This window comes from Calidris pugnax, unplaced genomic scaffold (assembly GCF_001431845.1).
Source record: "Calidris pugnax isolate Ruff unplaced genomic scaffold, ASM143184v1 scaffold51, whole genome shotgun sequence".
Taxonomy (NCBI): domain Eukaryota; kingdom Metazoa; phylum Chordata; class Aves; order Charadriiformes; family Scolopacidae; genus Calidris; species Calidris pugnax.
In genome coordinates, this window is record NW_015090797.1 from 4,368,037 (window position 1) to 4,382,841 (window position 14,805).

General features: G+C 42.0%; 1 protein-coding gene across 3 annotated transcripts in view; it reads right to left on the reverse strand.

Moving 5' to 3' along the window:
* NOL4 (nucleolar protein 4) overlaps positions 1 to 14,805 on the reverse strand; it is a 208,338-nt gene that overhangs the window by 192,632 nt on the left and 901 nt on the right. Inside the window, exon 1 of one of the 3 annotated variants that reach the window (XM_014937022.1) lies at positions 14,359 to 14,488. The exons of the other annotated variants lie outside the window; for them this stretch is intronic. The gene's annotated coding sequence lies outside the window, so the exon portion shown is untranslated. Of the gene's footprint in view, positions 1 to 14,358; positions 14,489 to 14,805 lie in introns of those variants that run through there. 3 annotated transcript variants of the gene reach the window in all.

Consider the following 14,805-nt stretch of genomic DNA (forward strand, 5'->3'; position numbering starts at 1 on the left):
CCGGGCGGGCACCCCCCGGGGGGACGCGGGGAGAACGGCGGGGGGGTGTGTGGGGGGGAAGACACACCACCACAACAACAACAGCACACACACAGACACACAGAGGCAGAGAAACACCCCGCACGGCGGCTGTGTGCGGCACCATATGGCTGCAGGGGGAGGGGGGAAGGAAATGTCTGCCGGCGGCCGAACCGCTGCGCTCATTATGTCCGATGGAGTCAGGGTCACCGCCGCCCGCCCCGCACCGCCGCCCCGCACGGCCGCGGGGGAGGGGGGACACGCGGTGGGACACAGACACGCACGGACACGGCCTGTCGCCGCTTCAGCGCCCATCACGCATGGGGTTTTGGGGGGTACGGCGTGCCCCCGAGCAGAGGGACCCGGAAAATGTGGGTGTTGCCAGGGATGGTTTCAGCTCCAGGGAATGAAAATGGCCTGGGCTGCCGGCCCCGTGAGGGAAAATACAGCCCCTTCCCCAAAGTGCGGCTCTGTGCCTCTTGGCATCTCCATACACCCTTTGTGTGAAGAGCAGCGTGCGGGTTAGAGCTCTGGTTTGAATCCCAGCGCTCAAAACGAACCAGGAAAATGCAACACAAAAGTCACCCCTATTTCTTGTGGCGTGGTTCGAGGTGAAAACCCGACCCGTTTCGGGGCATGTCTATTTATTGTGGACATGTATTAAGAGCTGGAAGTTGTGGGCGTCAAACGCTAGGGCGAGATCTGCAGCGATAATTGCTATTTATTTATATATATTTTTTATTATTTTTTTTCTGAGGGAGGCAGTCATTCGTTTCAGAGTAATCCTCGCTGATGGAGGCACGCTCGGTGCAGCGCATCCCGCCTCTGGAGAGCTTCCTCGGCTCAGGGCAGGGGAAACGCTTTGAAATGGCTTATGTCTCTCCCCTCAATGATTCATAAGATAGGTGCTGAACCTCGGTATTATTAGGGAGATAAAATCCACAGACTACAGGGTCTGGTAATAGGCAACTATACTGCTATCCATATTACCTTGTAAAATTGAAGTATTGATTTTTTTAAAGCATGGTTTGCTACTTAGCAGACCAATCCCACCACTATTGTAGTGGTGGGATTTTGCTATTGACTTTAGTGGGAACAGTTTTTTGCCTTTGAAATGGTCTATTTCACATTATTATGGTAATGTCATTCAGCAATTCTTAAAATCGGCCGCCTTGGCCTTGGACATTTTAAAAGATTAATGTACAAATTATTTCAGCTCAACTTATTCACCTCATTTCAGCTCATGTCACGTCCAAAGTTTTCTTTAGATAAATAAGATAGATAACTTATTGCTCCAGATGGCAGTGGGTGGATTGGACCTAGTAGATTCTCCAGCTTCATGTTTGTAAGTTTTTTTGGTTTGTGGTTTGGGTTTTTAATTTTACAGAAGCCTACATTTAGAAACCCATTTGCAGATCTCCTCTTGTGTGCAGCTTAGACTGCATTTGGTTGCTCACCAAAATAGCATGCCTTCCAAAGAAAGATTAAAAATATTAAAATGCAGCCAGCACAGTGAGTGGTTCAGTTCAACTGATGTTACACAAACGGGCTGATCCTACTGCCCATAGATAATATATATTTGAATCTTGGCACCTGCCATTGGATTTGAATTCAAAATGAGAAGCAGCAGGCCCTGAGGTCTGAAAATAAAGGCAACACAGGAAAAAAAATGGTTCTCTGCCTATTAGTAACTAATAATCTGCAGCAGCAAAGACAAATGGCGAGGTTTGAAGAAAACACATAGCACCACAGACATCAAATAGATACTGGGGCTATAACACAACGGCGAACACATTCAAATTCAAATTGCGAGGTGTATCTATATTAATTATTTGCCTATTTGTATAACGACAAGCTTTTTAGTGTCTAGCAACATTCTGCTTAGCTACTTTCTGCTATATCATGCTGTGATACTCATTAAATTCAATGTTGACTAATAAACTCCAATTTGAAATAAATGCTGGGGAATAGACATAGAATTTGTTCACAATGTTGCTGAAATCAAATTTCCATGAAAAATGCCCCCCCAAAAAACGTGTCTCATCTTCCTCACATTTTCTCATTTTCTAGGCAGCTTTAATTGTTACGTCGATAATATCTTAAGGTTGTTTCATTCTTGTAGGTGGCCAACAGGTATGCTTAAGCTGCTTAAATACTGGTTTTGAAGATCAATAGCAGTTTTATTACCAAATTAACAGGAAGTATCAGCCTTCTTTAACCTGGTTTACTTCATTAGTTTTATTATTATTGTCATTGTGAAATGTGTGATATGTGTTTTCTGGGCTTATTTTACTTTCCCCAGCCTCCACCTCTCCCAAAGCTGACTTCCTTGCTTTAAGATGAGTTCACAGGGAGCTATTAAGCCAAAGTTTGTTTATCTTTGATTGGCTTTAACACTTTACTCCATTTGTTTTTCTAGTCTTATAAGAAGCAGGATTGCTGTAATGCAAATATAGTTCAAAGAGATGGGGAAAAGGGAAAGAGATCTGGATTCTCCCTGTAGCAGATGTCCTAATGCAATATCCATAGAAAAGGGAAAATACTTAAACAAACAAACTCAACAGTGTAATTGAGTGTGAGTGTATGTGTTGTGTATGTTTAGTTGGGAAGGAGAAAGGGTGAGAGATGCACTTTTAATCAACTTAAATATATGGAGAATTTAAAGGACTAAGACCAAGCTTCTTCTCCAGTTTGGATTTTCCCTCCCTAAACAATCAGAATATGGGGATTTCTACAACGGAGAGCTGTCTGTACACTGCATTGTGGTGAGTGCAACTCTGGCATTGCAAAGATTAAAACCAAAGGGATGGGAGCAGGGTGCTCAGTAGTATATTTTGCAACTGAATTTGACCCTGCTGTATTTTCTAGATATTCTTATATATTTTATAAACATGTCTATACACTTATTTAGCGCCGGTCTAGCACATTGGAATAGGCTGTGGCAAAACTGGATAGCAGTTACAGGTAATTTATTCCTTACAAATAGAAAAACTTTATCTGGATGTATCCTATTGAGAATTCAGTCACTGCCACCCAGTCAACTGGCACCACCTGGTCGGGGTGTTGGGTGCACACGGCGGATGCTTTGTGGGTGGACTGACTTCCCTGGGCACCGGCCATTACAAAGCCTGAGCATCACCCAAGGCCTGTGTTATGTCTTCAAAACAGGGGCATAATCTTCCTGCCAAAAAAATGATTCACAGACCTTCTGCTGGTCCTATCCCAGGAGGGGATTGGATCCAGCGCAAATCAGGATGACAGAACTGGTCCTTCAAAGCCTCCCAGATTTCACCGGCTTGACTCCTTCCAACCTCCTACAGCTACAGTTTTCCATTTCTTTTGTAACTTTGTTAGTTTACTCTTTGGACCTGTTAGGCAAAGTATTAATTCACTTTAAAATTTTTTCACATAACCATCTATATTGTACTTTGGTTATTTTTCTGCCTTCAAATTACAGCAAACGTCATAATGCAAATTTGTTGAAATTTTTAAAGTCTGTATATGTGAAATTGTTCCTGACTTTGCATTTATTAAGAATTAAATTTCTAAAAAAAAATCTGGTAATTACCTATAATTCATTAAAGTTCAACGATAAGTAGCGGAAAAGACATAGTTCATTAGAATTCTATTAATTAAAATGTTCTACTTATTATTAGTAATAAAATTTGACCTGCTTTCTCCTATTTAGGAATGCTTTTTCCTACTCAGTTTTTGCAAGCAGTCCTTTTGGTTCAGTTGAAAATGAAGGGTTCAGTTAGGAATAGAGGTAAAGCAATCTTTTCAGTTCCACAGTTTCCTCAAAGTCTGACGTATCTTGCCAAAATTGGGCTGATTTGAAGAGAATAATACTCGAATCTGCTATACAGAAGGGCAATTAAAAATAAAGGAGTTTTATTTTAACCAGCTTTATTCAGCTCTAGACCTAGCTTTATTTATATTGCTTTATTATTTGCTTCGGTGCAAATTAAACTCCTTGAAAGCTCACCATATGCCCAATTCAACTCTCAGTTACACCAAAACAATGATAGCCAGGCCTTGTGCACTGGTAAAACACAGCAGAGGAGTCGGGTAGGTTTTCTAAAAAAGCAAAGTGCAATGAATTTACAATATATGTCTTTTTGAGAAGTTCTGGGTTTTGCTGCTGCATCCGTACAGAACTTGCTACCCCGTCTCCTTGTGGGATAAGCCCAAATTGAGACAAAAAGGGGTAAATAGATGTGGTCTGTCCGAACTACAGGGTTTAGACAGATGCCTGGAATTGGGATATAGCACTCTTTAAAAGAAGACTGAGCTGTTTGCTTGCTACGAGTTAAATACTTGAGTATTATGGCAACCGTGGCCATGAGGCTTTGCTGAACTCTCAGAATACAAAAAAGATAAAGGTTATCAAAAGATTTCATTAAAAAAATTATTACTATATCTAGGTTAAGGGAGAAAAGAATGAGTTACATTCTTTTTTTCTTTTCCACTGCCGTTTCTTGAGAATTGCAATGGGACAAGTCATCTAATTATATATTTGCCACACTTGCTGGTCAGAGTAGTCAAAAGCGAAGTCTCCCAGAAATTGTCATCATCTGAATGAGTTAATTTCCTCTCATATTTGCAATAAGTTCTCTAACAATTCAGCTCTTTTTTTTTCTTTTCTTCTCATCATAGTAAGGGTTTGGTAATAGTTGCAGCAAGTACACACGAAATATACTAGCACAGGTAGACAAAAATACAGAGGTGAAAACAGCACATTACAGCTCATCACAAGCAGAGTAAACTGGAAAACAGAGGCGGTTCATTGCAAACATTCCATATAAATCACAGTAATCTCATGCACTGGTCCATACAGGATAGTGCTGGAGCTCAGAAACTTGATGGTCCCCTTCCTTCCTCCAGACTAGTAGCCCCTCCAGACTAGTAGTAGCACTACAGCAATGAGCCATGGAAGCTGCTACAGTCAAACTGACCAACAAACCAGCTAGACTCAGTCTCCGGGGGAGCCTGCAAAAGTTGTTTCAGAGCTCAGTAATTACTAAATAAACCAATGAATCCCTAAACAAAATACAGTGCGTCCAGGTGCGTTGCGCAGTAATTACTGTCCTCTGCTAGCTTCAGCCAACCTAAGAACACATACCTAAAACAATAGTCTATTCATGAAACAAGGGCATGAAGGCTGAGACCACCCAGAGTACTAAAATTCAGTACAAAGAGGAAGGGAAGGTGCTGGGATTTCATCGCACTCCAGAAGTCTTTCTTTGCGTTGTCTGTATGGGCTTGGAAGGTAACTAATCCTGAAAACACCTGGGGAGATGCTCTAAGACACCGGGTAGCAGCAAGGCAGCAGGTAAGTGCCACCACCAGTGCCCGGGCTCCCATGGGCACAGAGCAGGAAGGGTAGGAACGTGACCTTGTCCTCACTTCTGCTCCAGCCAGCAAAGCTGAACTGACGTAAAGAGCATCCTGCCTCCCTATGAGAGCCATGGAGCTATCATCCTCTTGTAAAATCCTTGGAGGAAATTTTGGCTGAATCAACCAGAGTTTCTCTAAGGGCTGCAATGCACTTTCTACTCCCAGCACTACGGGTTATGAAACAATGGCCCGGGTTTGAATTTACCTTTTGAGATGGTTGTCAAAAGAGCCTTAGAAGGTAGAATAGGATTAAAAAGGGTGGCTGCTGAATTTTCTCTCTCTGCTGTTCATCAGTATTTACACCCCACCATTTCTCTCAGTTTCTTTCTACATCTTCACGTCTGTTTTCTACTGTGCATGTTCTCTTAATGTTCATTTTTCTGGGTGACATAACCATTAAAATCTATTTCTCTTATAAGAACCCCTTTTCTTTAATTAGCTTAGTTACCTTTCCTGGACGTTTCATCTGTCATGACCTTTTAGAGATGAGGTAAATACACTAAGCATGTTATTAAAGGCAAAGACATACCATTTAATTAACGAGAAAAATAAGTTTTCAATATGATTCTCTATACTTTTCCTAATGCCTAGTTTTGCTCTCCCTGCTATGCTTATTGAAGATACACTTATTGATTTGTTTGAAATTATTCCTAAATATTTCCCTTGAGAGGTTATACTAATTCTATACATTTTAAATGTGATTGAAAAGCTTAAATTCTTCCTTTCCTTTCAAAAAGCTAATGTCACAATGGCATAAAATGTAAATCATCTGGCAACAGCCTGTAGGGAATTCTGCCTGCCATGATTTCTCCTTTTTTCCTTTGTTATTTCTATTTTCCCTGCCTTACTTGCTTAACCTAATTAATGTGCATTTCCATCCAGTGCTGAAATCCCTTCATTTGTCTGAGTTTTCTGAGTGTACATATATGCTTATGTGTGTGTATATACACACACTGGACTGCGTTTGTGTCTCTCTCAAGTGCTTACTGTGGCTTCCCAACTCTTCACCTGGTTTAATTTGTCATCATAGCCAAAGTTTCAGCCCTGCTTTAGTAAAGTCAGTATCAGATTGGTTTCATTTCAGAAGGAAGCCAGAACCAAATGGTCACCTGAAAATCATTGAAAAGGCTTCTGAACGTAACAGGTTAGAGGAACATAATGAACGCTTACAAAATCCAAACTAGTTGAACCCAGCAGGTATAGTTCATATTGACAATTAACAACTCTATTTTTAATGATTTTCTTATTGATTTTTTTTTCTGGTGTTGAAATATGGTTCACTGGTCTGTCATTTCTATGACCTATCTTTGCCACTTTTTTTTTTTTCTCTTTCTAGTACATTTTTGGCCATCCTCCAGTATCATTGCCGTCCGTAGTGGCAATTTTAATATTTTATTTTATTTTATTTTAATAATATTTTAGCTACTTCATTTTTAAGTTCTTTAGTATTCTTGGATTTGTATTAGTCCTGGTGTTGCACTACAGTTTATTATCTTGATTTGCCATCACCTCTTTTTTATCCGTCTATTTCTGACCATTCTTCAGTTTCATCACCTAAAAAATGCAAACCCAGGGCAGGCATTTCCTCATCGCCCACAAGAGAGAAGATAGACACTAAAAATGAAGTTCTGTGAAACCTTTTATACTCCTTGTCTTTCCTGTCTGCTGAAACCTCTGGCCATACCTTACCCATTCTTCGCTTATTGTATCTAAATGCTTGTATAATTACTTGCTTAATGCTCCTGTCAGCTCAGCCTAGTGAACATTCGTCCCTTCACAAGTTAGATTCCCCACACACCGGCACAATGCTGCTTTACCCTACAGGTAGGTCATGATTTAGTGACAGTTCCTTCAGCTCTGGATCTGCCTTGAACAAAAGTTTTCCACAAAATCCACCTGGCAATACCAGTAGCAGTATGCGTGAGTCCACAGGCAACAAAGCGAGCAATCACAAAACATACACATTTAGAAATTGAACGGTGAGTTAAGAGTCATAAATCACTTAAGTGCAAGTGATATCACCCCCTAAATTTTCTTAAATACTGGCAAAATGTTATCACGTTCATCTCTTGTTGTATTAAAAACTTTGAGATAACAAAATTTACAAAACTTTCAGACACAGATCTTACTGGCAATATAATATATATAACCTCTCATTTCCCAGAGGAGCTTAATTACAGTGTTCTCCAGTGAAAAAGGTTGAATGAGTTTCATCCTAGGCTCAAGTAGGTCATTTAATAAAAATTGTCCTTCCAAGTCTATACAGAATATTGATATCTGAAAAAAGTATTTACTTGAGGTTAAATCTAACATAGATCAGATTTGTAAAGTAAAATGTTCCCTACAGCTAGCCCCTTAACTTGAAAAGTATCGTCATATACAACTAAATGGTTCAAGCCCCACAATTCAATTTCAACAACTAGCTTTAATCCCTGCAGACGTATGTAATAACTGTCAGGTTTTGCAGCTTGCAGAATTATTGAATAAGCAGTTAGAAGCCTGTACAACTACCTGTGATAAAGTTGATCGTCACTGAGAAAACCCATCTGCGTCCAGAAGAATGCTCAGTGTAGCAAGTCTTTCCTGGATATTGGCAACACCTACCTGGATATTTTATGTTTATAAACCATTAAAAAATACCTCGCTAGTGGGAAGGTAAGGTTTTGAGGCGCATCTATTTAAATAGAACAAAAAGGCAATTTAAGAAAGCTACAGGATCGTTTTCAGTGCTGCTGTAGGACAATGCAAACAACTCATATGCAGCAGCAAGTATCTCCTGAGTTTTCTGAAGTCAGAGAAGTCTCTGGCAGGTTTAAAATGACATATGCAAGATCAAAACATCTTTTATGTCCTGGAAAGTTCTCCTCATTTTGGAGGCTTTGTTGATCAGGGTCAACCTACTCCACAAGGAACAAAAGATTGCTGTGATGCTCTGTGGTGCATGGGAGGCTGCAGAATCTGGTAGGATCCTCCTGGAGGGTGTTTCCTGCCACTCTGTCTCATGATCTTTCTCCCCATCTACCTTATTTATATCTCTCTTCAACATTTGCCCTGCTTGTTTTGTTCCTCTTTTACCAGCAAACTCTCAACAGGTGTATCCTGCATATGGGGAAAGACCAGGACCCAAATAGCTTCCTTCAGACCAAAACCAACAGCTGCTGATTGCCCCCTTTCAACAGCAGACCAAAACTCAGGGTTTGATGTCAGCCAATTTTAATTTATTTCTATAGTGTAAAACAAAATTTGAATCATTAACTCCCACTTTCATCCAGCACTAGCAGTGGCCTTCTCAGAGAGGCCTGTGTTCATGGTAAGGCCGCTCTACATGGGGTCTTTCTGTGTATGTATGTGTGTAGTCTCTACGGATTGTGCCTCCTTTCTGCCTAGAGCATTCAAGAAGAACAATGGTGATCACCCCAAAAGATAGTGAAAGAAACAGTCTCCATAAAAAGATCAGAAGGAGCCCCGTTAAGCTGTACCGATGCCTAACAGCCCATTTTAGCGCCAACCTGCTAGCAAATGCCTGCTTATTTCTCCACTGGTCACGGAGCTATGGAGCCACAGGAACAAGACATGTAGAAGAAGACATGTAGAAGAAGACAAGATGACATTTACAGGCTGAGGGAGCTGGGATTGTTCAGCCTGGAGAAGAGAAGGCTCCGGGGAGACCTTATAGTGGCCTTTCAATATCTGAAGGGAGCCTGTAGAAGAGCTGGGGAGGGACTCTTTGCCAGGAAGGGTAATGATAGGACAAGGGGAAACGGTTTTAAATTGGAAGAAAAAAGATTCAGATTAGATCTCAGGAAGAATTTTTTTACTATGAGGGTGGTGAGACACTGGAACAGGTTGCCCAGGGAAGTTGTGGATGCCCCATCCCTGGAAGTGTTCAAGGCCAGGCTGGATGTGGCCTTGAGCAACCTGGTCTAGCACAAATTGTCCCTGCCCATGGCATGGGGGTTGGAACTAGATGATCTTTGAAGTCCCTTCCAACCCAAACCATTCTATGATTCTATGATTCTATGATAAGAAAATCAGGGCTGAAGTGTCTGGAGTGGAGTCCCTGCCCTGCTGCATCACGACCGAATCCATTGCAGCTTCACTGACAAGAGGCTGAGGGTAAGACACCAAAGAACCAAGTTCATCGTCGCCTCAGTCTTCTCAGCAAAGGTTCACAGCAGCATGAGAATTAAACCAGGAGGTTTTAGTTTGGATCACTGGAAAGGTTTGGGCTTCCGAGCCACAAGCCTGGCCTGCACCAGGGGATGGCACTGAATCTGTCACCCTGTCTCGTTATGTGCATGGGATGGATATATCACTAGTAGGTTTTGTGGTGGTGCTGCTCCACCCTATTAAATGTTTCTAAAGTAACGTTAACCGTTTCTAGTTTTGCAGAAGCAGCGCTTTAAAGCGCTCCCTCTTTAGAAACTTTTCTCTTTGGCTCATGCTTCTTTGGAAATTTCTAGCTTAACATTGTTACCAAGAAGTCTCAGATCCTCCTCTCCCTTTGCCTCCCTCACGCACACACACACACACACACACGCGTGTGGAGATGGTGCCTTACATATGGCCGCTTCAACATTTTGAAATTTCAGTTATTCTCTTTATTCATGAACACTTCGTTAAACGCCTGCATTAAGAGTTGCCAACTAAACGGGTTTTTGTTCCATCTGCTGTGACCGTTTCCCAGCACTGTCTGCCTGATTCACCGGCATCCCTCCTCACCGAGTCCGTCGGGAGGGCTGCAGACAGCAGGGCAGAGCCTCTGGGGAACTGGGGGAGACAGTTTCTCCCTCTGCAGACCTGAACTGGGGTGAAGGAAAACGTGGTGGGCACTTAAAACGGGAGGGATAGGGCAGCTTCTGAGCCTGGAAGGTGCATTTAAGGGGGACTCTAAACTACCGCAGAATTGTGCCTTGGGATAAATTATAGCTCACCCTCAGCATCACCTTTCTGTGGTACTTACTGCCATTATGTGCTGGCAGTTCAGTAGGCTACAGAGCTACCAATATATATTTGACAAACCCTTTTATTCCATTTTTATATCCACGGGGATACAAAAACGGGGAGAAACGCAATGAAGCAAAGCTGCATATTTTCAGATTGCTATAAAATGCCCTAAAATAATGAACGATTTAAAACATAAGATGATTTAAAGCATAAGCTATTTTTACTGTGATCTATTTCTTCTATTGTTCATAAGCAAAGTCATTTATATAAAACCAAACACACCAAATAATAAATCCACGCGTCCGTCTACTGTTCTTCACCACTAAATGAACAAGATGTGGGCTGGGATATAGCCTGTTCCATGGAACGGGCTGGCCTGTAATTTTAAGCCCTAAATCCTGTAATCAGGTTCAATAGTACAGCCCTGCACCTGCAGAGAGCCTCGCTGGTCAGTCTGCTAGCTGCCATCCAAGAGGTACCAGATCCTCCTGGAAGATCTAAAGATTTAACTAAACAGAACAAAATTTGGGTTCTGAATGAAAGTTCATTCCATGCTTATAGTTGGAATATATAAAAGAAGACATAGGAAAATTCATACATTACCAGGCTTGTGATTTCATTAAAGTCATTTCACATTAATAATACATAAAAGCAATCTGAACTTGGCCTTTGAGGTTATATTCTATTAGTTTGCTAATGCCATGTAAATTCTGTATTTGAAAGGTATCCTGCAGTCATCTTGGCCCTTCGTTTTTAAAGGAAAGTTCTACTTAGAATCCAATGATACAGCTTGGGACATTATTTTATGACATACTTCTGAATTAAGGCTGATTTTAGGAGCCATATTTGTGTCTATGGACAACATCAAGCAAGAGAAAGAAAAGTGGTGAAAAGATATTTGTTTTCAAGTTGCCAATTGATAAATAATTTCAGTTAAAGAACTATACAGAAAATACCCAGAAAAAAAGAAAAAAACATAAAAATAAAGTATACGGTTAGAAAAGGTATTGTACTAGAAATATTAGTTCCACACCTCCTTATGGATTGTGAGTACCAACCATTAGAAGTCGATACTGTCAGCCATTTGGCATATTCGTTGGCCTAACACATTTATACAGTGCGTTTAGGAGAGGCATAATTTCACCACTTTCATAAAGTGCAGCTTGGGCTTAATGAAAGAAAACCTACAGCGATAACAGTAGCAATCTGAAAAGTTGCAGAAGTGAGATACTGGCTGGGTTGCATGTACGAATACCTTGCTGTGCTCTGTCCCGCTCTGGACCTAAAATGGCTGTTTTGCAGGGGATGTTGTTGCCTGGTGACCAAAAGTGCATCTCCTAGGCCACAGAGGGATGTGAACATGCAGAAATTGATTTGTTCCTGTTGCTCTTGAGGAGACCATACCCGTAAAATAGATTAATCCAGCACATAATCATCTATGCATTCTCCTTGCTGGCATGCTTAAACTTGATATTGGAGGTAGGCCTGTGATTTTGAGCTACTTACCAGCCAGGCAAGGGAAAAACAGAATAATACCTCGTGTGCTAGTGCCCACAGAATATGAAAGTAGACCAAGCCTCAGCTACAGTGAGACTGCAAGACACCCCTGCTTCAATTAAGTCTGTGTTGTACATCTAGCCTGTTCCGGTGCAACCTCCCAGTTGCTATCAGGCTCTCTTTCTTTCATTAGAATCAAGTAGTTAATTAGCCCCAGCCTGTCCTCTCTCCTTCTCTCTTTCCCTTTAACGCAGCAGTAATGATGTCTAATTACCAGCAGCAGTGGATTACAGCACCATCAGGAGCAAATCTCTCTGGCTGACAGCAAAGCCGAGCAGCAAATCTTAAAGCTTCAAGGAGAGAATAATTCCTAATGAAGTATTTGAATATTTGCTTATTTTTGACTAGCTTGTGACTGTAGAGTCCAACTTGTAATTTCATCCATCCTGTTACTGCAGAGGAAGTGCTTATGCTGCCAACAGTGATTAATTTTAAATTGAAATTGCTTTTACCTATGGTGAGATCAAGTGCTGGACAAGAAGAGGGAGAGGATGAGGGAGAGATTCACCATTTGGGAATCTGTTACTGTTTGTGGCTCTCTCTGCAGACTGGACAAGCTCAACTGTGTGGGATAACAACGAGAGAGGGAAAAACGAAACAGTGAGGATGTTTCTTAATGGTCATAAATTAATAAACTCTTAAATTATTAGTAAGAGTTAAAAAAATGAGAGAATGGGCTTTTAAGGCTTACCAACAATTACTGTCTGATGAAAATCCCATCTCTCCCCTTAGAACTTATCATTCCTGGGTGAAATCCTAGGCCTTTTGAAGTCAATAGGAGCTTTGCCATTGGCTTTCTGTGGGCCAGGGGCTGCATCCCTGTTCTGTCAACAGGTTGTTTTCTGAGCCTTCAGCCCCTGACAGGCACTGCCCCTGCCCTGGCAATAGCTCCTACAAACCATTGCCACCCCCCAGGCCTACCTAAATACTCCTCTGCCTTTTGTGATGGGGTAGTGACACCAGATTCATGGGTTTAGGGGTTGGGCAGTGTTTGTTTCTCAGAGCTGAATGTTGTGTGAGCGCTGAGTATCACCTTTTCTCATTTGTGTTGGACAAGAGATTTCCATTGTCCAGCAGGGGGAAATTCTACATACATGCACGACCTTTCCTCCAAGGGTTTATATGTAATTGTTCCAGTAATGTTCAGATATCCAGGAACTGCTTACAGATAGGTCATGATAACTCTCCTTTCTTGATTTTATTTGCAGGCGTCCTTGTTTTATTAGGATGCCTGCTTGGTTGCTTCTACATGAATATAAATACACGTATAGGGCCATACAGAGACATTCACAGTTGAGGGTGTGATTCCCCCAAATGAACAAAGGTAAGACCAGCAAGGCACTCAAGCTCTGACTGAAATCTCTGAAGGAAAGGAAAATGAGAAAAAAATGTATTTGATCTGAAAATAAAATAGAAGAGGGGATGCGAGGTGGGACTCCAGACTTTCATGGCCTGGCAAAGGTGAGAGAAAACAGACAAGCTGGTCATCACTGGGTGTTGTGTTTCAGGGGCCCAGAATAGAACTTGATTTTTAAATTCCATTGTGTAAAATTAAGCTTAGCCTTTTTATTTAGCAGCGTAGACAATGTAATTTTAAAAAATACTGAATTTGCTTACAGTTTTGAACTTGCAGTGAAAGGGATAGTCTTAGGAATAAAGGCTCTTGCCTACTGGCTCTCCAAAATTATTATTTCAGTAAGCAGAGGAGATGTTAAAAAATACCAACCTAATTGGAGACTTCTGCTTTAGACATCATTTTTTTAATAAATTGCATCTACGGTACCCTCTGGGGTCAGAGATTCACAATCAGTCACCTGACGCGAGAACGGAAAACTGCCAAATAACTTGAATCTATAGGCAGACCTAGAACGCCTTGGTGAATAAAAACCATAGAGAGGGAACAAACTCCGTCCGGAGCTTCTCTTTTGCTTTCAGTCTTCATATTTGTAAACTCTCCTTGAAATTAATTTCCCACCTCTGCCTCCCTGCAGCCACGACAGCAGGGATGACAAGGGGGCAAAATACAAGCCGGCCCCGGGGAATGCCCAGGTTTATGACTTCAGCGAGGCAGAGAGAGGCAGATTTCCCCGGCAGCCTACGTCACAACCCAACCCAGAATACTTTCCAAGAAGCCCCCTTTGCTGCGCCACCCAGCAACCTTCCCGTTAGGTCAGAATAAGCTGCCACTCCACGGAAAGAAAAAAAAAATAATAATAATAAAAGGAAAAAAAAAAAGAAAAGAGAGAGAGAGAGAGAATATTGCTCATCAAAGCCAAATGCCCAGGCAGGAATATTTTTAATTGCCGGGTTTCCTTTCTCAGCTCCCCCTCCCCGCCCGCCCCACGCACAGACAAAAGAAGCTTAGCGTGTTGTGACCCGGAGCATAAGAAGTAAGAATAATGATACATTAAGAGAGTTCAATAGGCGAAAAAAACCTACTTGCAGCCGACAGTCCCCATCTTCTTAAATAGGAAAATCTGTCGCTTCTGCCACCACCAAGCATAATAGCCCTCCCGCTGTCAGACCTGCGCCGAGCCCCGCAGCTCCAGCGCCTGCCGGGGGATGCCACGCAACCCCGGCGCATCACACCGAGGGGGTTTTTTTCAAGCCTTTAAGGCTGCGGGAAGCGTGCAACCCTCCGAAAGAGGAAGGCAAAAATAACACCCTTCCCTCCGCTCATGCGGAACCCCCGCTTCTCCCTTTGTTGAGCATCCTCTCTCTCTCTCTCTCTCTCTATCTGCCGCTGCCGCCGCCGGTAGCGATCGCAGCCGGCGCTGCACAGCCAGCCTTGGCACAGCCCGGGCTGACAATAAACAAGAATAATAATTAAAAAAATTTAAAAAAAATTAAAAAAAAATTTAAAAAAATGATATCCCGGGCGGGGGA